This window comes from Miniopterus schreibersii (assembly GCF_964146895.1).
Source record: "Miniopterus schreibersii genome assembly, chromosome: 5".
Classification (NCBI taxonomy): Eukaryota; Metazoa; Chordata; class Mammalia; order Chiroptera; family Miniopteridae; genus Miniopterus; species Miniopterus schreibersii.
The window spans coordinates 30,450,509-30,473,074 of NC_138106.1; the positions used below are offsets into that span (position 1 = coordinate 30,450,509).

The 22,566-nt window shown below is 35.3% G+C and overlaps 1 protein-coding gene across 2 annotated transcripts in view; it reads left to right on the plus strand.

Annotated features, from left to right (window-relative positions):
- NAALADL2 (N-acetylated alpha-linked acidic dipeptidase like 2) overlaps nucleotides 1–22,566 on the plus strand; it is a 661,226-nt gene that overhangs the window by 590,214 nt on the left and 48,446 nt on the right. The gene's annotated exons all lie outside the window — the stretch shown is intronic.

Consider the following 22,566-nt stretch of genomic DNA (forward strand, 5'->3'; position numbering starts at 1 on the left):
ATTTAAGACACCACATTATAATCATTTATCACATGAATGTGAGAATCTCTAGCTTCATAATCTTTATGAGAAGACAGGATTAGGTCAAATAGTATTTGGTCTCAAACACCATGAAGCACTAGACTCCTGTTAATTCAACTATTACTTCAAATGCATACTTATAATCCTGCAGCAAGATACAAATCAAAATGCTAAAAACAATACAAAGCACACAGAAAATTATCTGACAACATTCAAATAGTAACAATATTTGAAGCTCCAACTATTGTTAGGCTCTAGAGTTTCTGATTTGTGGAGCTCAACACTGTTCTGTAGAGAACCACTCCATCAAGTCTCCTGAAAGCACAATTTTTCTTTACATTCTCAAATTTTGTTTATATTTTATTATTTAGTTATGTGATAAAAAGCAGAGTGATTTCAAAGGAGGAATGTAGTGGCAAAATGTCTAGTCTCCAGCTTTGCTAATTTTTGCTAGAAAGATCTGAATCAAATCCATTATAGATACAAATTGAGGAAATTACAGGATCCACAAAATCAACATTGAGCATGATAAATGTTAACACAAATCAATACATATAATTGTACTTGAGTCTTTGTGTTTTTTCCCTATTACCCATGTAGATGTCAGGCAACAAGGGTATAAGTGTAAAAAAGTTGTTTTCTCAAGCAGTTCTCTGCCTTGGTTGCTAACACACATGAAGCTCACTCACTAGCTTTTATCTTTATCTTTCTTCAGGAGCAGTGTAGGACATTAGCTCTACATTCATGAATGTGTCTGTAGTTACCCACTGAGGTTCCATAGGGCGTTCCTGCTCCACAAGCCCTCAACTCTGATCTATCACCAACAAATTCCATGTAACAAGTATATTTTCAATACCCACCCTTTGCCCTTTCTGGAACTAGACAGATTAAATATAGGGTTATGATAGAACACACGCAAACACACACACACACAAATCTGTGTTTTCACTGAGTACCAATGAGTGCCAATTAAAAAGATATTTTTATATGCTATAATGTGTATCATAGGATTTTTTTCTCAGGCTAGTCATTATTGTAATAGGTCCTTTTAAATAATTGATAAATGCCAAATCTTTTAATACTTAGTTTCAAGGCATTTTAAACAATGTTGTACTTGTTATGTCGAAGGATAGGAGATTCAATGATGGCAGAATATCTAAAGGACTTTCCGATAGTCCAATTAAAATACTGGAGATAGCGAATTCTTATGATTTTCAAGTTATATTTGGGAATTTTGCTTTTAAGGATAAAATTTGTCATATTAATTTTTCATATCTAAAAGGATATGTCCCTTATATTTGTAATCAGCTATGTCTGCAGTGCTCTTCTGAGAGAAATGATATTATCTGTGAAAGCCTTGTTTTATTATAAATATTATATTTTGGATCATGTTTATTCAAACATACTTTAGCTGTATGTAAAAAATAAGCCTGAATTTTTTAAAATGCTAAATTGAAGCAATTGATTAGACTAACTTAAGAAGGATGAACGTTGTCATAAGGCCAATAAAATATGGGTTCAGAAAGCTCAGAAAACTTCCATGAGTGAGATTTAATACTTTTGTATTGATTTTAGAGAGAGGAAGGGAGAGAGAGAGAGAAAAAAAAAATAGATCAATTGCCTCCCCTATGTTCCCTGACCAGGAATTGAACCTGCCCCTTTTGGTGTACAGGATGACACTCCAACCAACTGAGCCACACAAACCAGGGCATTTAGAGCAATCTTAAAAATCTCATCAACTTTCCTGACTTCCTGGATGAAAAAATTATTACAAATGATAGAAAATAAGCTCCAACCTGTGTTTCATCATCCTTTCTAATATCACCCTTGTTTGTATTTTTGCATTTAATTCAGTTGTGGCTGATTAATATTTTTTAAATTTTTTATGGAATACATATTTATTATAAAAAATTACATAAGAGCGGTAGAGTGGTTATTGAGTCTTAAATTATGGTGTTGGCTGTATCAGTCTAGCAAGCAGTGTTGTTTTGCTTGATGGCAAAGGAAAGGTGAAAAGGAACATGAGGGAGGAGCCACCATGAAGGTTTTCGGATGCTCCAGGCTAAGCAATATTGGTCATGGAAGGTTACCACTGTGGAAGTAAATGAAGACCACCCGAATGAGAACAAGCAAAGGTTATTTATTCAGGGCTTGCTATAGCAAGGGAACCACCTACCACCACTTGCCTTTAACAGAGACTCAAAGGCCAACTGAGGAATAGGGAAGCTTTATGTTAGAGAAAAGGGAAGGCGTCAGGTATGTCCTGATTGGAAGCCGCAGGCATGGAGGAGCTGGAGGCATGCTGCCTAGGAGCAGGGCATTCCATAGAGATGAACAGGGCATATTTGACTTTTCCTGGTAGATCTTATGTTGGAAGTGGGGTGAAAATTAGAGAAAAATGTCAGTTATTGATAAGATATGGCTTTTTGGGGGTTGATTTCTATAGAAGTTGTGGTTTGGCTTCCTGGACTAGTTATGGGGTCAGTGTTCTATTTTTATATATAGTCTGGTCTTTATCTGTTCAGTCTCTCACTACAGACATACATCTCTGATGGCACATGTAATTAGCTGCTGATTTCACACATGTGTTTACCAGAAATATCTCAGTGAAAAACCGCATTTGTAGACAGGAGAAAAAGCTGCACCAACTGGCTAACTTACTGACTTTACCATGTTAGATGTATATGGTCCAATGTATGGAGCAGAACTGAACAGCAGCAGAAGCCAACACCATGTAACTCTATAAGTAACAATTACTGTATTAATATCATAGCTGTATTTGTAGAAAAAGAAAAATAAAAACAAAAATTATTTCCAAAGTCCAATTTTTCTTATAAGAAGTATCTCCATTTGCATCTTATATTTCAAAAAAAATGTACTTAACATGATGGGATTATTGTAATTGAGTCAACATCTACATTTAGGTAATATTAACTACACATTCAATTTTTCTATCTTATTGTTTCAAATTGCATGTTTTTCCATTTCATCTTATGCTTATTAAAAACTAGATGAATACCACACTAATTTATCTAAATTTCAATTTCCTGAATAATAGACTTTAGCTGTCATCAAAGCTAATGTATTCAGCTAAATTTATTAGACCCTCCAAATCTCCAATATTTATTTAGAGTTTCCTCTGAGGTTCTTTTCCTTGAGAAAATAAATTATGAATATGTTAAGCATGCTACTTCTAACATTTAGCAAGATAATAAATTGTGTTATAAAGCTGCACTAAAGAAAAGAAATCCAAAGCTAACCTTCCAATTCTGTTCTAGCAGTAGTTTATAGGGGTCTGGGGTCTAAGTTTTGTATTTCTCTCTGCAGGTCACAAAGCACAAAGGACACTATTATTCAAAAAAGACAATCTGTCCACATATCTTTATAAGGAATCATCCTCACTGAAGAATCTGGAAGATAAGATCAGTGTTAGGGCTTCCTTCAAAATACCTTAGGTTAAAAGTGTTACTTTTACTTTTGTTACCAAATCACTCGATCAAAATACCTTTACAGGGGACCTGCTAGGTCTAAGTTTCACTAGGCTTAAGAGAAGATAAGAAAAGACTTAAAACACAATCACTATCCTGCAAAAATACAGAGTGGCGAGGAGAACTTGAATAAAAAGAAAAAGTTGCTCTACATTAAAAATGTTAAATAAATAAATAGACTTTGTCTTCCCATCCATGCAAGATCATAAGAGAAGTTATCAAAATGTTCCTAATTTTAAAACCCAAAGCTGCTAAGAATAAAACTTTTCTCAGTGGCCAAAGAATAAATGTAAGTAAAGAAAAACAGCAATTTCTTTCCCATTTCATATAATTAAAGAATCTGCCCAACCTACTAAATATGAATTGAATTAAATAAATAAATAATAAATAAATAAATAGTGTGATATATATATGTGTGTATATATGTATATATATGAAAATATTGGTATGGGTTGGAAGAATAGATTGTGTATTTGAATATGAAAAGGAATACAATGAAGAAAATATAATAGAAGAGATGAGCGATGTTTCTCATAATTAGGAGAGGATGGGTTTTCTACCACAGTGCCACAAAATATGCTATGTAATATGCTTACTATGTTTTATCTGGCATATACATTATTTCAATTAAATTTAGCTTCATTATTCACATGCCTTCTGAAAGCTTAGAAAAGTTTTCCACTGGAGATCTAATCCAGGGTTAGAATAGCAATCAAAATGAACTAGCTCTCAACATTTATTTTTATTTTTTGGTAAATAACCCTGAATACGAAGCATTCTTAGAATCTTGTTTTCTCAGCTTATGAACAGTTTTGTTGTTGTTGTTTTAATGTACACAGAAATTGTTTTGCAAGCGAGTCATTAAAACTCAGGAATAAGCAGAGTAATTATAAAATACTTCAGGAGTCTATCAAGCTGTCTAGAGCTTCCCCGAGGCGCTAAAACCTGACAGCTTTGCCATTCTTTTACTGGTCTAAGGAGAAGCTGGACAATCCCCAATGCATGTACTATAATTAGCATTTTAAGTCCCTTTCTTTCCTTATTATTTATCCTAAGTTGTTAACTGGGAGGGAAATAAATCAACCAACATATATTTTCCCCTTTTTCCTTTTTCATCTTTCACTTTGATGTGATGAATACGTTTTTTTATATTCATTTTCTTAAAATGTGTTCATTCATATAGAACATTATGACATGAGTTGATCAAAATATTTAACTGACTCTCCTTTGGAAGTTCAGGCCTAGGCTTGAATGAGATTCTTACTCTGCTATCAATGAAAAATAAATCTAGATAAGTTTGGACTCTTGGCTTAAGGAAGAAAATAATTTTAATGACTAGTGGCTCTGTGAGGGAAAAAATGCTTTTATTTCATTCCTTTTCCAAATCTCTTCTCCCTAAGACTCTAGAATTACTTCTGGTCTTTTATGAAATAGTGTCCTGCTCCAGTTTTAGCCCCTAATCATGTGACTGATTTCAAGCAAATCACTTGTCTTCAGGGGGCCCTGGGAGAATTTACAGAGTGCTCACCCTGGGTTATACGATAGGTGCCAAGAGTGTTACATCATAGCAAAAGATGCATTTTTGAATATTTTCCATGTACTATGTGTTTACTATACATATATATTCTTTCACTTCTTCAACACAGTAATCTTATTAAGTGAATGCTGTATTAGCCATTTTATAGATGTGGAAACTGAGGCTAGCAAGTTACAGAATAGGGAAGTGGGAATTGCCCTTAACTTCTCCAAAGCCCATTTTCTTACAGTATGCTTTGCCGCCTCTTTTTCCCCATATGTGAGATATGAAAGTCAGAATGTATGAGATTCTCCAACAAACAATGTTTCACAAAGGTGAGTTAGAATAGAGCAGTGGTCTCCAGGGTCTCAAAGTTTGGTCTGAAAACCAGCAGAATCAGCATCACCAAGGAGCATCTTAGAAATGCAAATTATCTGACAGAATCTAAAGCTCTGGGTTGGGACCAGCAATTTGTGCTCTAACAAGATCTCTAGGGGATTCCACTGGTATGGAATTTAAAAGCACTGACTTCACCCAAATTGTCTTTGCTTGAGTCACGAATTGAACCTGTCTTAGCTGTGTGAATTAAGTAAGATATTTTATCTCTCAGCATTTATCTCTTCATAAAATAGGAATAGAATTATTTTTGCCTCATAGACTAATTGTGAAGATTAAAATAGTTAATATATGTAAAGTGCTTAGTGCAATGCTTGCAGTAAACTAAACACTCCGTAGATATTAGCTAGTATTACTATACAGTGGGTCTCCATGCTGTGAGAAGAAGGATTTCCTCTGTCCTAGGTCATTAAGTGAAAACATATTTGAAAGACCCTGGGAGATAAAATCTGTAAAGTTTATTCCTATTCTATGAATTTCATCAACAGCAACTTCTAGGCTATGTTTATAAAAGTACTTCTCACCAAACTTGTTTCTTAGAGCCATTTAACTTATCTTTATGACATACAAATAGGCTTAAAATATTTTTTTCAGTCTTTTGGAAATACAATAAAAAGTATGAACCAGGCAAATATGTAAAGTTTTGTTTGTTTGTTTTTCACTCTAAATTTTTTACTCCCTCCTGGTTCTGTTCTTGTATAAGTCACTGACTCTCAATACAAAAATCTTTCCTCATACAACCATTGGCTCTACACCTATCTGTATTTTTGTTCCCTTAAATCTTTAAAATTGGGATAGTTTGATAACTTTAAAAATTACTAAGCATGCTCACATTTTCCCCATTTTATTTGAAAAACAGATTTATGTGCTAACCCTCTCCCAGGTATGGACGTATCAAAGCTAAATGAGCTCTAGAATCCATCCAACTCTGGGCTCCACTGGTAACTAATAATTTCATCTAACTAAGAGGAAACATGCTTAAAGTACTATGCAAAAATGACTATGGGAGCAAAGAAAGAAAGAGCAGCTCTGCCTCAGAGGATGAGAGCTATAATCATCTTCCAGACAAGGCATATTTGAAAGATGAATCAGAGCCTGGGATGGAGAGCCATCCAGGTGGAGGAAACAAAATTTTCAGAGGCATTGGCTCAGGAACCTCACTAGTCTGGAGAACTGTGTCTATTATAGCTGGAGAGAAGCAGTGGGAGAAAGACTGGAAAGGAAGAAATGGGGGGTTAGGAAAAGATGTCTTATCAACCTGCCAGTCCTATAGGGTTGACTTTAACCTCATTTTGCAGAAGTGGAAAATGAATGGAGCCCATTGAGCATAAATGACATAGAAAATAAACAACAGATCACAAATTTAAGACTAGGTCTTATTCCAACCCTCATCTTGCACTCTTTCAGCTGTATTATATGCCTAGTTAGAACTTCCTTAAACAAGTATTGCATTCCTTATTTATATACAAGATTTAGATGCTCTGGTCTGACATATATTGAAAGAGCTTCTTTTAAAAATGACCCGATTTTCCACTTACTCAGAAAGAAGTGTTTTCCTGAATGTATCTTGGTGCTTTAGGCAACTGGAAATAAGCAGAAAGGGAAGAATGGAAAGAAATTAACACTGCTGGATTGTCTACTGTGAACCAGGGACTATGCCAGATATTTTATATATTGTATTATTTGAGTACTCACAACAGTTGTTTAAGTTAGATATTATTTTCGACTTCTTACAAATAAGGACTCCAAGACTGAGATATGAGAAACCTGCCCAAATAACTTGTTCAAGGTCATGCAGCCAGTTAAGTGCAAAACTAAGCCTAGAATCTGAGTGTGCTTGACCGAGGCCAAAGTCATCCCAGGATCTACTGTGTTCTTCGTGAATGAGTTCAACATTAAGATCAAAACAAGGCCACTAGATAATCTAAAAATATGGATGGAGAAAAAGTTTTAGGATAATGTCTTTAAGAAAAGACATGCTTATTCAAAGAAACCAGCAAGGCATTTCAAACTTAATCATATAAATAATCTTACATTTTAAATAGCTTTTGGATTCCAAATTTCTAGAAAGAATGATGAGGTTAGGGGAACCTATGGATGACAATAGGTCATGAGGCGGCCTGAAGAAACAATGAGTGAAGAGGAGATATGGATCTATGGTTCTCAAGGGTTTCATTTGCCAACTCAAATTCTGTTTCCTTTGTGAAGGTATTTGATGCCTATTATTCCATATTTCCCCAAAAATTGGTGTTCTGTATAGTCAGATTTTGTCTCAGAATTACAAATAGCTGAACCTTTTTTGGCCAAGCTAAGTTCTAGAACATGACACTTCATCAAAGGAAGCTATTAGTACAAGCTCCTAGGCTGGAATCCATTAGTGTCTGAGAGACTGCTCGCCATCCAAGGAAGAGGGAGGGCTTCGATCCCTGTTTGAGCCTAGTGCAGGCTTCTCTACAAATCTTGATTACTCAGGTTACTTCTTCAGTGTTTAGATGCCTTTCTTCAGGATTCTGATCTTCTAGGAATATCCTTGAATGACAAATATTCATTGTACAAAGGTGAAAAGTAAGTTTTTAAAAAATGAGCCCCATCTCCAGAGCACTCATGAGTATTATATGCAATTTGCTATATTTAGAAGTAGTTTATCTTGCTGAAAGCAAAACTATTTGATTACTTAACCATCTGTACATAATGTATTTCTTAAAATAAGAACAAAGAAACTTGTCATAGTTTTTTATTAACCAGATATTTTGCTAGTAGATGAGCTATAAGTCACTTAGACTAGTTGAGTTCACTTGTGACTGTTTTTATTATTAAAAAAATTCTAAAAATTGTAAGTATAACCTATTGAGTGTCTGCAAGCATTTTTTCTACACCAGGGGCAGAAACTAAATATTTTGGCTATGTGAACCATAGAAGATCTGTTACAATTACTCAACTCTGCTGACAAAGCAGCAAACAGACAATATGTCAGTGAATAGATGTGACTTGTTCCAATGAAACTTTATGAATAGTGACATTTAAATGTCATATAATATTTATATATCATGAAATATTCTTCTTTTGATTTTTTTCAACTATTAAAAATTTAAAAACCATTCTGAGCTCATGATCCTTACAAAAATGGCTGGATTTACCTGACGGCCATTGTTTGCCCATCACTGTTCTAGACATTTACCTTTTCTTCTCAGTCACTGTCACCATTTCAAGATAAGATTTATCTCTATTGCATAGATGATGAAACTGAGTATTAAGAACATTTAAATGACATTATATCACATAGCAATTGAGTCTTGCAAGCCTTTAATAATTTTCTTGACCTCTCTAAGTCTTAGTTTCTTTATATGTAAACTTGGAAGAAATATGTCTAAAGTAGTATAACAGGAATTTAATTAACTTATTTATTCAAACACTATTTAATTCTTCTTAGTTGTAAACTCTTCCCTGAAATACTAATATTCAGAAACTATATAGTGTGTAAAGCAGACCTTGACCTTGTCCACATGAAGCTTACAATTACATCTATAAAATATAAACCAGTCAGGGACAGACAAGTATCACATCATCTCACTCATATGTGGAATCTAACGAACAAAATAAACTGATGAATAAAATAGATTCAGAGACGCAGAAGCGTGGAACAGACTGAGGAATCTTGGAGGGAAGGCTGGCAGGGGATGGGTGGGAAGAGATTAACAAAATAATTTATATGCATATATGAAGAACCCATGGGCACAGACGATAGTATGGTGAAGGCCTGGGGGGGGGGGGGGAAGGAGCGGGGAGGAGACAATAGGAGGGAGAGGGACATCTGTAATACTTTCAACAATAAAGAGAAATTTTTAAAAATTAGAATAAATGCAATTAATGCTTTGATAGAAAAAATAAAATGTAGGTCTGAGGGAAAATACAGCAAGGTGCTTATTCCAGTTTTTAGGAAAAGCCTTCTGGAAAACAATGGTGTGAGGCATTTATTTACTGAAAAGAAGAAATAGAAAAAAAATATTGCAGGCAAAGGCAATGCAAAGGGGAGAGAGACTTAATCCTTTAGGAAAATAAGCCCTGGCCAGTGTGGCTCAGGTGGTTGGAGCATCGTTCCATACACTGAAAGGTTGCAGGTTTAATTTTCACTTAGGGCACATACCTGGTTGGGACACTTAAGAGAGGCAACTGGCGAATATTAGAAATATCAATGTTTCTCTCTCTCCCCCTCACCTTTCCTCTCTCTAAAATCATTAAACATATCCTGGAGTAAGGATTTAAAAAAAAAAGAAAATGAAAAAAGTTTGATAATACTAGAATACAGAGGCCAAGACAAACAAAATAGAGTTCAAGACCTAATGCTAGAGAAGTAAGACGACATATAAAGACATGTTAATGTGTTTACACATTACCCTAAGACCAAAGGAAAGTCCTGAAGAGTTTTAAGCGATGAAAAAAATATTAGACTTGTATTTCGAAAAGTTCATTCTACTGCAATAGCAGAAATGAATTAGAGTATCAAGAATGGGTCCAGGAAGGCTAGTTCAAAAGTAAATGCTGTGGTCCAGATGAATGATGATGGTGGCTTAAATTAGAGTAATGGTAGAACAAAGTAAGAAAAACATCCAGATTCAAGAAACATTAAATAATTTGATTCATTTAAAAATATTTATTGCATCTCTCTCTATTCCATCCACTGTTTGAGGTACCAGGGATAGAACAATAAACAAAATAGGCCAATACCTCTGTCCTGTTGTAAGAATAACGGACAATGTAAAGAGTCAAAAGTTATTTCTAGGATTTTTCTTTTAACAGCTGGGTGGATGGTGGTCATGTGAACTGAGATAAGGAAAAATAGAAGTAGAAACGGCTTTGGTGTGTATCGATTAAAAAGTTTGACTAAAATTCTTTCTAGTTCTTCCCTAGGGTATTTTTCCTTCTGGGGCTATTCAGGACCAGAACCAAAAATAAAGAAATAGTAGGTTGATGACTCTCTAAAGCAGCTTCAGTGTTCTTTTAGCTTTCTCCTACTTTTTATAACCAGAAAATTAAAAAACATTAAAATTGGAGAAGAAAAATATGACTCGAGTTACAGAACAAGAGCAGACATGTCTGATATAAACAGATATCAGAGGAAAACTTATGTACCATGCCTCCTTCTCCATCCCTCAAAACAGACTTTTTCCCCCCAAGGTAGCAGCTGCTCTACTTTAAAATGGCTTATCTGGAGCTTTTACACACTAATTGAGTACGGCATTGATAGAAACTTGGGGTTTTGGAGTCACATATCCAAGGTGGTTCCTATTAAGATCTCCCTCCACTGGTCCTACAAAGGCCCACCCTATTTTCTTTTTCTATACTCTGGGATCCCTTGAAAATAGTTAGTATTACAGATAATTTTCCTCACAAAGGTATTTTACCCATCAATATAGTTCAGCTTCAGAATATTTGTTAGCTAATAATTATTCTGCATGTGTGCAGTTGGACTAACACAAATAGCTTTATGTCTTATGCTTTTTACATACAATAAAACAATGTTCATGAGTAGTATTTCCAAAATACCCCAGAGCTGGAGGTGGAGTCATTATAAAGTATCCTAGTTAGATGAACAGAGAAACTTAGGAAATGGAGATCTTCCTTTAAAATAATAAAAAATAATAAAATGACAAGTTTATTTCTTGACACATTATTTGAAGTGCCTCCGAAGTCAGAAGTAGGTATATTCACTAGGCAGGTTTATATTTATCTGAACCTCAAGAATAAACTTTGGGCTGGAGGCAATAGACTTGGCAATTATTCTACTTGTGTGTAATATTAGAAAAAATGGCAGCAAATAAAATTACCTAGTGCAATTGTCTGGAAGAGTATTAGCATTTGAGAGATTTGAAAATAAAACTAAGCAGAGGAATTAAGGACAAGCAGCTAAGAGGTAGGAGGTAAGTCCAGAGCCAGCAATCCCAGAAGCCAAGGAGAAGTTGTTTCAAAAATGTTTATTGTGCCAAAAGCTCCGCAACGGGTCATTGGATTTATCACAAACGAGTCAATAGTAGTGACTTTGATAAAAATGGTATCAATAGCATGGTAGGAAGTCTGGTGCAGTGAAGGAAGAAATAAGTGTGAAAAAAGAAAATCAAGGCTGTGACAATAATAATAATTCTTTCAAGAAGTTTGGCCCATTAGGGGATAAGAAGGGGACAAAAAAATATATTGCTTATATTTCTGTATGTTTTTTAAGTTGGGAGACATCTGAAATATTCTAATAGTGATAAAAAAAAAAAAAGAGCCAGTAGGAAGACATGAAAATTCAGGGGAGATGAAAAACTGATAGAGATCGCCGGTAAAGCAAGAGGGGATGGACTCTAGGAAAGATATAAAAGGTATATTTTCAGAATGACGCCCTTTGCTTGTATTGAAATAACATGGAAGTAGGAAAGATGAGGTATGGTACATTTACTTGTAAGCTATGTATCAGGCAGTGAAGATATTTTCCTCTGAAGATTTTTATTGTGAAGTAGGTAAAAGTGGGGGGAATAAAGTAAAATGATCCAGGTTTTAATATTCAGATAATATTTTTGCAGGAGAGGATAGTATGATGTTGAATAGGAGAAAAGTCTAGACAGACATGGGTGATCATGAATTAATAGTGACATTAATAATTTATTAAGACAATGGCATCTCTAGCAACAAGTGTCTGGCAAATAATATGTTCCCTATAAATAGTTCTATGTGACTACCAAGGGAAAAGATATCTAAGATTACATCCATTATTTTAATTAAGGGCGCTTGAAAATCCATATGGTTTCTTTTGAACAATAAGCATTTACAGATGCAGTATGATTAGAAATTATAATCTCTTTTACAGGTTCAATTAAATCAACTTCATTTCAATAATGGTGAGTGATTAGAGAAATACTATCAGAAACATACTTTAAGTCATCATTCAAAGATTTTGTGTGTGTGTTTGAAGTTCTGCAATGTGGTTTACTAGATAATGAGTACAGGGCTTACAATTAATGGAAGCTTAAGAATGCTTAAATTAGGTCTTAATCAGGCTGTGAGTTAGCATGTATCTCATGTGCAGAGAACTTATCCCCATCATCCATAACCCATTGACCTTAATTTTTCCCTTTCTCATAAAGTTTATTTTTAGTTTAAGGTATTTGACTGAGTAATTTTTGAATGAGATTATTGTTGCTTCTTGCTCTCTTCCAGACAAAACCAGGATAATTAGATTTATAAGAAGGAAAACAGTATTGCACAGTAAAAGGATCTAGCCTTATTTATCATCAAGAACACAAGGCTCTCAGTATATATTATTAAAATGGAGGTTAGCATTTATTGTAAATTCTATTTCAAATGCAATTTCAATATGCATTTATCTTTAGACACAGTATTCAACTTTATCCAAGTATCATTAATTATAAATAAATATACATTCACAAAAGGTTTACTTTATAAAAAGTTATACTATATATTTTTTCAAGAGAAGCATACACTGTGATATATTTTTAATAATGATAAGGTATACAGAATATTACTTTGAGACATGATTTGAATTTATAAATAAGTGCTGATTTTTACTATAAAAAATATAAAAATGCATTATGCTTGTATCAGAACTTATAGTTAAAAAGTAAAAACATATTTACAGATATTATCCAGTTTATATTATAAATATGCAAAAGCTGTTTAAAGGTTTAGCTTAAATGGTTTCCTTCCTTCCATGTTGATTGACAGTTCATTAAGATCAATAAGCTGCATTTGTGTCATCAGTCTGCAAGGCAGTATTGAAATACATTTTCTGCCTCTCTTGTAATCTATGTAAAAAGTGATAGATCAAAAATTATCTAAAGAGTACAGGGAAACTAGGGATACATTGGTATCCTCATATTCCTCGAACTAGAACAGAAGTTCAGGTGACTAGACTGAGAGCGTACCTAGAAGAGCAATGTTGGTGCCTTATAATAGACTGAGTTTCCTTCTAGAGGAGTGAAAGAGAGGATAATGGACTCAGGAAATTATCTTTAATATATTATAATGGATGTGCCATGATAATGCAATGAACAAATTTCATAGCCCACAGTCACTAATGTACTTTTTGTGTATACGATGTTTTACCAAAAATCCCATTTTTACTCCATATTTTTATCACACACACAAACAATTTGAGTCCCTACCTCTAGCATTTTGTTGCTTTTTATAGTGACCACAGTGCTCTTATTTGACACCTTGTAAGTACCATTTGTAATGTTTTTTGGTCTTTCTGGCTAATATCTTGGCTTCCAACCTATAAACCCCTTAACAACAAGAACTACTTTTTAGCAATGATTCCAGGATTCTTGAATTGTAGGTGCTTCATAAGTGTGTCTTCAAAATTAATACCTCTAAGATAAAATGTTCTAAAATTAATTAACTATAAAATTAAGGATCGTGTAAGACTGGTTAACTGGTGATTTCTAATAATATTAAGAACTTTTTTATTTGTTGGTCAATGTTGTTCTGTGAGATATCCTGTGATGTTTTAGAAGAAAGGAGTGATAAGAATACTGTCTATTGCTTAGCAATATGTGAAGAACAAAAGAGAAATCATGGAAATTTCGGAGCTAGACAAGGTGCTTTGTTTGTGAAATTATATGTGTGTGTTTATATATATGTATATATTTACCAGATAATCAAATCCATAGTAAAACAGAGGTTTAATTTATTTTTCTTGGTTTTTCAACTATGTTATACAGAAGGAAATAATTACATTAGCAATTTGCATCAAAATGATAATATTGATCTATTAAATAAATAATTGACTTCTTATACAGTTGAATTCATTGTTACCAATATATCCTGTTTAATGAGTAGGTGTTAGGAAGAAATGTAATCTTTATTCTTTACTAAAACACTGTTTTATTAAATTTTTGAAGAGCAAACTAAAACCACATTATTTTGTGCATACAGTGTTATGCTCTGAAAATACAATCCCCAAAATAAGCTATCAATAGAAATCCTTTGCCCTTTTTTGTCTTCCTGCATCATGTATATTTGATGTATGTTTCTGTAGCATTATTATAAACTTTGCTCAATCAATTCTCTAGTCTTTCTTTCTATGATTAATTACTTTGGATAATTTACCAAGTGCATGATTTAATAAACATACAATTGCCCTTTTGAAAATAAACAACTTCCACCCTCTTTGCCCCGCCAGACTTACAGTGGAATCTGCAGTGACAGAGAACTTAATTTCTGTTGTGTTAGTGGGGAGGGAGCAGGGAGGACAGCTAGCTCTGTTTACCCAAAGTCACACATTTTCCTTTAGAAGAACTTTCATGAAATAGATGTAAGATAAACAATAAAATACATTTTTAATATTTTAATTTCATTGTTGTATAAATATATGTATATCCCAACTAAGCAGCCTTGTGTAAACTAATGTAAGAGCATGTGTTTGGCACCAAATTTAGTTCTTCTGATTTTTGCTGTGTGATATACAGTCCACACAGTGCCTTCCTCACAGACGGAATTTTCTCAAGGAAGCCTTTCCTGACCCCTCATATTAGGGCCCCTGTATACCTTCTCATAGAATCCTATAGCATATAACTATTTCATAATTATGGTCAGTATCTGTCTCTGCTCATGAGAAAAGCCTTGCATCGACAGGACAGGTATCTTTTGGGGGTGCACAAGAAATTTATTTTAAATAAGTAAATGTTCTATAGTTTGACTATAATGTAGAGAATGGGTTAGAGGCAGACATTCAGATCAACTGGGGAGTTTGGGGAATATTCCGGATGAAAGATAATGAGAATCTTAATACTGAATTTTAGCCACATTAAGGGTACGTATATTTTATGTATTTAGGGGTGCATTAATTTTGTGCAGCACAATTTAATGTCTCCCTTTGCTAGAAATTTAGGCTGGGTATGTCAAGAGTATGTCCTTGCTTCCTGTCCTCTGTTGATGTCACAGCTTTGGAAAGCAATCCTGAGGTCTCTGAGGGTGATCTTGCTCTGCTCATCTCCGAGATCTCTGAGTCCCCTTGCCCATGGCTGGCTGCCCTGGGGTTTCTTATCCACAGGACATCTGTTGCTAAATTGGGAGTTTTCAACAATAAAGTGACATAAATCAGAGTCAGGTCACGTCAGGATGAACATAATAGCCTTAAGGGCACCATGCACCACAAAACCATGTTATGAAGACTCTCACCAGACCACAATTTATCAGATGATGCCTCTGCTCTGAAAGTTAAGGGAAGTGGGCAGGACTCCCCAAAGATCACTGAATCATGTCCATATGCCTAGGTTGAGTTTTAGGGTTTTCGGACTCCCTGCCCAACACACCACATACAAACTTACTTCCCACTTCAAGAACTCTACTTTTGTTACACTGGTTTATTCATATTTCTCTCAAAAGTCTATACTTCATTCTGTCCCAAGATTTTAGCTCATTTTATGCCCCTCACCTGGAATATTTTTCCCCTTTTACACTCTCAATTCTCAAGCCCAAAATATATACATGTGGTATACTTGCATGGTGTGTTTGATGTGGAATAAAATATTGGTACTATCTAGGAAAAAAAGATTTGTGTTTACTAATTTTCTACTGTTAACTTCTTTTTTTAATTGTGTAAAAGTGGTATAATTTGTCTCTAGCAGGAAAGTAAATCCTAAGGAAAGAAACTGTCTTATATTTTTCTTTTCTTCCCCACAGCACAGTGATGATCACATAATAAAGGCTCAATAGATACTAATGGGACGGCTCATGATTCATCTAGTACCTGTCAGATTGTGTCTTACCATGCCATAGCAACCCTGTCTCTCTCAATTTCTTTCTCACACAAACCTATAAACAGGTGTTGTGATTATCTTACAACACTACCTTCTACAGTGGAGATATATTGCATTTTAGGTCTGACTGAAGACATAAAAACAGTTCCAATGTGATAGTTTAACTTACAGCTTAGGTTTGAGGTATAAACTATGGTTACTTTAATTTTGAATTATAAAACGGAAGAAATCACACATCTACTGAGTGTTTCTGCCTGTAACTGAAAAGAAGTTACATTATGGAACCATGGCATTGGCATTGCTTTAGAGAACCTATATATATAACTAACTGCATTGTTCATGCATTAATAATAAACTCATTCAAAGGCTTCATGGCAGATACGGACACCATACCTGTCAATGAAATACTGTCATTGAGGGGACAATAACCAAACTCTAGATGCTCACAGTTTAATAACTAACTATATATATTTTTCTCTCTAGACTAGTAAGGGAAAAGTGTGAAAAAGTCAGAAAATATAAAAATACCTCCATATAAGGCAACAGATTATGATGCACAAAGTTTAAGAAAAAAATGTATTTGCCTCCATGTTTTCCTTTATTAAATTCCTAAAAACACTCTTTTAAACATTTGAATAGAACACAGAAGAGTAGAGGTTGAGGACAGGAGTCAGGGCCAGCAGTGTACAGGTGCACATCACAGTGCTGGCCCGGACTTCCGTCCCCAGCCGGTCCTGTTCTGTGTGCACCCATGGCCAGCCCCTGTAACTACACGAGTGGACGCTGACAGCCAAGGCCCCCGCCGCTGCTTGTGTACTTGGATCCAGCCCTGAGTGCTGTCCCAGGCCTGCACTGCCGCGTGCACCAGCAGATAGGCCCTGCAGTGCAAACCTGCTCGCTGCCAGCACTGACTCCTGTCCCTGGAGCTCACTGAAGTGCATGGCCCTGCAGCTAGTCCCTGCAGCCAGACAAGTGCGCACTGACAGTCTAGATTCCATAGCTGCTCATATGCCTACAGTTGGCTCCAGCCCCTGCCACTGGCTGAGGCCCTTGGCTATGCGTGTGTGCCTGCAGCCAGTCCCTGCCACCACACAGGCACCTGCAGCCAGCTCCACAGCCATGTGCACACAACCAGCTGTGGCTACCACCACCACCACCACCCTGGTCCCTTGCCTCTGAGGACCCCAATAGCCCTTAAAGCCACTCACAATCCCGTACAGCTCTTGCTATCAATGATCACGCAATTGTCAATGTCATACACTTGAGCTGCCCGAGCCAGTGAGAACTTCACCACTCCGAATGTCAACACGTTTGTGAATTTTCCAACTCTTGTTATTGATTTCTAGCTTTATACCATTGTGGCCAGAAAAGATGCTGGTTATGATTATAATCTTCTTAAATTAAGACTTTTATTGTGTGGCCTAACATCTGATCTGTCCTGAAGAATGTTCCATGTGCACTTAAGAATAATGTTTATTCTTCTGCTGTTGGGTGGAATGTTCTGTAAATGTCAGTCTGTCTGGTCTAATGTCTGATTTAAGTCCAATGTTTCCCTATGGATTTTCTGTCTGGATGAAAGTGGGATATAGAAGTCCCCTCCTATTACTGTATTGCTGTCTATTTCTCCTTTCAGGTCTGTTAATATTTGCTGTATATCCTTAGATGCTCCTATATTTGGTCATAAACATTCATAAACACTATATTCTCTTGTTGGATTGATCCTTTTATCATCATATCTTCTTTTATCTTCTTTCATATCATTTTATCTTCTTTGTCTATTATAAGACAGTCTTTGTTACCTCTCCTTTCTTTGGGTTTTCATTTGTATGAAATATTTTTTCATCCATTTACTTTCAGTCTGTGTTTGTCCTTAAAGATGAAGTCTCTGGTAGGCAGCATAATGTTTTTATTCATTCAGCAACTCTATATTTTTTTATTGGAGAATTTAGTCCATTTACAATTAAGGTAATTATTGATAGTTATGGACCTACTATTGCCATTTTGTTCATTGTTTTCTGGTTATTTTGTAATTCCTTTGTGCTTTTATTATCCTCTTGCTCTCTTCCTTTGTAAATTGATCATTTTCTGTAGCATTCTTTTTATTTTTGTGTATCTTTTATAGGTTTGTGATTTTGTGATTACCATGAAGTTTTTATAAAATATCTTATATTTAGAATTGTCTATTTTAAGCTGAAAGCAACTTTGGTTCAAATGCATAATAAAACTCTACATTTTAACTCTCCTAATTCTTCCACATTTTATGTTTTGTTGTCCCAATTTGCATCTTTAATCTTGTATAGTCATTAAAAATTAGTGTGATTATAGTTATTTTAACATTTTTGTCATTTAACCTTTATACTGTATTTTTAAGAAATTTACCTACCACCATTAAAGATTAGAGTATTCTGAATTTAACTATTTATTTACCTTTTGCAGTAAAATTTATACTTTCATATGTTTTTCTTTTACTAGTTAACATCCTTTTGTTTCAGCTTGAAGAATTTCCTCTAACATTTTTTCTAAGACTGTAGTAGAGGTAATAAACTTTGTCAGCTTTTACTTATCTGAAAAAATTCTTATCTCTTTTGCAATTCTAAAAGACAACTCTGCTAGGTAGAGTATTATTGATTGGTCAATTGGCTTTTTTTTTTGTTTTTCTCAATACTTTAAATATGTCATTCTAATCTCTCCTGTTTTACAAAGTTTCTGCTGTTAAATTTGCTTATGGTGCTTTCCTGTATGTAACATCTTTTGCAGTTTTTAAGATGCTCTCATTGTCTTTAACCTTTGACAATTTAATTATAATGTGTCTTGGTGTGAGTCTCTTTGGATTTATCTTATTTGGACCTGTCTAAGATTCCTAGATCTGGATGTCTGTTTCTTTCCCCAAATTTGGAAGTGTTCAACCATTATTTCTTTGAATAAGCTTTCTGCCTCTTTCTCTCCCTTTTCTCTGTCTGGGTTCCCCTATAACACTGATACTGATCCGTTTGATGGTGTCCCATATGTCCCTTAAGCTATCTTTACTCTTTTTTATTCTTTTTGATTATTGCTTTTCTGATTAGATGAAATCCACTGCCCTGAATTTGAGTTTGCCAATTATTGTATTCTTCACCTCTGGTTTCTGTTTGGTACTTTCTTGTATTTTCTGTCACTTTATTAAAATTATCACTCGGTTCATGCATTATTCTCCTGATCTTGATGAGCAAACTTATGGCAATTTTAACTTTTTATCAGGAAAATCACTCATCTTCATTTTATTAAACTCTGTTTCTGCAGTTTAATCTTATTCTTTGTTTGAAGCATATTTCTTTATTTCTTCTTTTTCCTTGACTCTCTGTTTGTTCCTGTGCATTAGATAAAATAGTTCCCTCTCCTATTCTTGATGGAATGGCCTCCTGTAGGAGATGAGCCTTGCCCTAGCTCTTGGATTTCTTTCAAGTCTTTGTGATTGTCCAAGCTGAATTCTTTGTTTTCAGTGGCTCCCAGTAACTGAAGGTGTGCCCAGATCTTTCAGTGTCCCAAAAGGAAGATCTCAGTCAGCACCTAGATGCAGGCTAATTGGAAGACAAATGTTCAGTCAGCAACTTTTGAAGCATGCGATAAACCTCTTCAGGAAAAACTAGGATATGCACATTTCACTCTGCTACCTCTACATTGAGCCCTGGTGGGATAACAAGTGCCTTTTTGTCTGCTACTTTCTGTTAGAACTGTGAATGCAAGCCCCACTGACCATCATAGCCAGGGGATCAAGGGATGTATCCCTTGAGTGGTAGCCACAAAAGCCAGGCACCAGGCATGTGCACAACCGCTTTTCAGGGAGACACCAGTGTTTCTGAGCAGCGCAGAGGAAGTACACAAAGATGACACTTGGGTCTCTCCAATATCCAGAAAGGATTGCAGCTGGCCCCTAGATGTATGTTAAATTTGAAACCTGACCCTCCAGCTACAAGTTTTAAGATATGTAGATAGACCTCTTTCAGGAAAAGACTGGGAATTATTTTTTTAATTTCTTTGTTCCTGCTGCCTCTGCACTGAACCCTGGGGGGAAAGCCACAGCTAGTCCTCCCAAGATGTTTAACAACCATTTTTTGTTTGCTATAGTGTTGTGAGTATTGTAGCACAAGCCCCATTGGCTTTCAGGGCTAAGTATTTTGGGGGTACTATTCCTCAAATAAAAATCTTAAAAGTTAGGGCACTAGATGCTGGACCCAAACACTTCTCTTCTCAGGGCGAAGCTATGAGTTGTGAGCTTCTGCCTTTTGTATGTCCCTGTGATGCAGTGGGTTTTAAGGCCTGAGTATGTCTCAGACTTTCTTACCCATTTTTATGTGGATTTTTTTCTCTTTAGCCTAGGAATCACTCAGCTAATTTCTAGATTTTTTTTTTTTTTTCCAGAGGCAATTATTTTATGTGTAGCTGTAGACTTGGTGTGTTCATGAAAGGAAGTGAGTTAAGGAGCCTCCGGTGTCATCATCTAGGCTGGAACCTCAATGTTTATGTGTGTGTGTTTTAACATATTTTTACTGATTTTAGAGAGAGAGGGAAAGGGAGAGGGATAGAGAGATAGAAACATGGATGAGAGTGAAATATCAAACGGCTGCCTCCTGTATGCCCTCTACTGGGGGTCGAGCCTGCAGCCTGGGCATGTGCCTTGACTGGGCATCAAACCAATGACCTCTTGGTTCATGAGTCGATGCTCAACCACTGAGCCATACCAGCCGGGCTGGAACCTCAATGTTTTTAACACAGGATTAATTCCCTGACCACCTGCCTCTAGGTTTGTCAAGATAATGAATGAGTTATTTAAGTATAAAGCACTTTAAAAATAATAGGGCTTTGTATAAATGTAAGGGAAGATTGCTTTGACTTGACTGAATAAGGCTGAATTCCAGAGTTGGTGAGAAGAGTATGCAGTACGTCTCATCTCTTCTCACTTCACGGCGAGGCATGCACAAATCCCCCTCTTGGTTATGCAGCTGCAAATAGAACTGATGTAGTCTAAGCAGTCTACCCTGGGCCAGGTGACTTAGAAATCCCAAAATGTGTTGCCAGGTTCTTTCTGAAAGAAATAGCAAGGTGACTGGTGTATATTCCAGTTGTTCGAGCTGCCAAATGGCTCTTAAGAAAGCAAAACAAGACAGCTCTCTCCACCAGCACACAAAAGAGTCGCCTTTCTCCTCTTTCCCTGGTTCTTTCATTTTAATCTTTTGTAATGTGTGGTTTCCAGACTCCAAAAGTGTAAACGAAACATGTCTGTTCTGTCGTTTCTATTATCCAGTGCAAATTGGCAAAAGAAACTAGAATGCTTCTTAATCTTCTTTAAAAATTTCTTTTTATAATGTCTTTCCAAATATCAGAGTTCCTTGCATGATTTGGATGGGGTGTGATGGAATAGAAACAGGATTCATATCAATCCATTGCAGGCGGCATAATCGGAACAGGCACTTTCCCAGGACTTTTGTGATCACTATGCTGGTGATAAAACTCTGCAAAGATACCTGAGGCATTGGGGAGGAAGTGGTTGCTACATTTGGGAGAAAAATATCTCAAAAACAAAGGGATACGAAAGTATCTTTTTCTCCTTTATTTCTAAGAAATGTGTTTCTCCAAGCATATAGGAGGTCACATTGAATTGTATTTTTATCATGATATAAATTGTGTAAATGATTGGGAAATATAACTTTGAAATATTAAATAGAATTTGACCCTTGTTAAATATGTGGACTTGAATATTTAACAACATTTCATAGTTTATTAGTAACATTAACCCAGCCACATTTCACTGTGTGCCAGCTTTAGGGCTGTAAGGTATGTAGGAGATTCACATAACCCTGGTAAATATTAAATATCAGTTGAGAGAGGAGAGTAACCATAGCATTTACGACCAGTCCAAAGTTCCTTTGAGATGTATATGAGTGCATATGACTTCTTTAGTCTATTAAGCAGATGCTAGTTCACTGTAGTGCATGTGTTGGCTTTCAAGCACAGTCTTATGGTGGGGGATATGCATGTATGCAAATTCCAGGTATAAGTTTTGAGGATGCCATTCAGAATTTTATATTTTTACATTTCATTTGAACATTGACCTTGAAGATGTATAAATACTATTAGTTTTGAAAAATTTTAGAAAAGTAATTAGGAATATAGTAAAGCATAAAGGAAAAGAGTGCCTAAGGTTTTAAAGTAATTTTTTTAGATTGAATTACATTTTTAAATGAAATCAATTGATCATTAATTTTGTGTGAAGCTTTACTTAGTTCAATAACCAGATATTGATTTTCAGTTTATCTCTACTGTTCAATTTATCGTGTGACATTCTGAAACTGTTTTATAAGGAATTAACAGTTTAAATATTATAACCCCAAGTAGGAAAGCAATTTCTTAA